The sequence below is a fragment of the Haemaphysalis longicornis genome, unplaced genomic scaffold, assembly GCF_048455015.1.
Source record: "Haemaphysalis longicornis isolate Haplotype H1 unplaced genomic scaffold, Haemaphysalis longicornis Haplotype H1 scaffold_5, whole genome shotgun sequence".
Classification (NCBI taxonomy): Eukaryota; Metazoa; Arthropoda; class Arachnida; order Ixodida; family Ixodidae; genus Haemaphysalis; species Haemaphysalis longicornis.
The window spans coordinates 67075035-67076668 of NW_027526385.1; the positions used below are offsets into that span (position 1 = coordinate 67075035).

At 54.0% G+C, this 1634-nt stretch overlaps 1 non-coding gene across 1 annotated transcript; it reads left to right on the forward strand.

Moving 5' to 3' along the window:
• Positions 1 to 1120: 1120 nt before the first annotated feature.
• Positions 1121 to 1242, forward strand: LOC144140126 (U5 spliceosomal RNA). Its single transcript, XR_013316337.1, has one exon. It is a non-coding gene; the product is annotated as a U5 spliceosomal RNA (small nuclear RNA).
• Positions 1243 to 1634: the final 392 nt, after the last annotated feature.

Genomic DNA, 1634 nt, shown 5'->3' on the forward strand with positions numbered 1-1634 from the left:
ATTTGGTCCCGATGGTTCCACGCGGAGTTGGGGAAAGACCTCGCTCGGGAGAGCCCGGCACGTGATGTTGTACCTTGTGGCTTGGCTAAAGAACCCGCGGATGAAAAAGTGGCTCTCCATGAGTGCGAACCACAGCTCCGGGTCCTTGGGGTTGAAAGGGGGCATAGGAGGGAATGGCGAAGGTGGCGGCTTGCTGTTGAAGCCTCGCTGATCATCTCAGTGGTGAATGCATGGTTGTGTTGAGTACGGTGTCTCCGGGTCACCACTTTTGTAGGCAGGGCTGGCCGTCGCGTAATGAGGCGGGCCGCCCGCGCCCACAAATTCTGCACGGCGCCTGTGGTCGACGGGCCAGGGCCGCGGAGTAAGCAGACGCAGACGCAGTTGGTTGGTTGGTTGGATCCGGAACGAGAATGGCGCGTACCCACTCTGGGGGATTGGCCAAGTCTTATTGTGATTTCACTGCTGAGGAAGCTTAGTAATTAGTTTCAAACGAAGGGAAAATAGGGTACAGTGATGCTAACAGTTTTGGAACCAAAAGAAATTCAAAACTATACCAACAGGTATTTCAATAAACGATTAAAAATGGGTTGAAGCTATTGATTAACAAGGCAAGCGACCTGTTTCGGCAATAAATGAGTGAAGAGCGCGAAAAACATCCCCGTTGCACCGACCAAGCCCGACTGCCCCAAATGACAATAAATTAGGCACCGACAAGGCGAGACCCAGGCGCCGGAGGGGAGCCTCCAGGTAACGATTTCGGAGGGAAGAGAATCGCCGGCAAGACAACAGGAAGTGGTCAAGTGTTTCCTCCTCTTGACAGAAGCCGCAGATGGCCGATGGCGCTATGCGTGCACGGTGCAGATAAAAATTCAAAGTAGGTGTTCGACATCGAAAGCAAGTCAGTGTGACCTCGCACAGCCGAGACTGCGCCAAGTCACACTTCCAAGAGTACCGCAGATGCTCAATGTCTGGGCAGCCAGCGATGCTGTCTGGTGGGAAGCTGTCCAGTGCTGGCGTTCAAGCCTCGGGGGACTTCTTCGTTCTCCTCTTTCTCAGCCCACACAACAGCCTACCGATGACGATGGCGCTGTTGCGGATGCTGCTACAATACGTAGTTAGATCGCTCAGGTCTGTCCTCAACTCCACGCAATAATCTTTCGCCTTTTACTAAAGATTACCGTGGGGAGGGACACTCTAATGAGCGTATAGGCCAATTTTTGGGAGGCCTTGCCCGTTTGGCCGGTTTAGCTCTGGCCAATCCCCCCTTGTGGGTACGTTCCAAAATATTTGAGGGCATCATCATCATCATCATCATCATTTCTTTCTTTTGGGCGATTTCGGTTTGCTGTTTGTACAGCGTGTGTTACCTGATATCGGACCGGTAGATAGACTCTGCCCCAGCTTACCTGAGGTGAGGCCGCCGTTATGGAACTCTTGTCCAGGTACGAGGTCCCCGCCACTTTCCGGGAAACCGGTAGTTGGGCTTCAGCGTCCGACGCCCTCTTCTCGAGACGTTGCACGGCGCCCTGGACTCTTGCCTGCCCGATCTTAGCTCTTGCCGCTGGTTCGAAGATGGCGGTTCCGTGAAGGAGATCTTCCGGAATGGGCTGGGGGGTGGAATCCCTGTCCAGGTG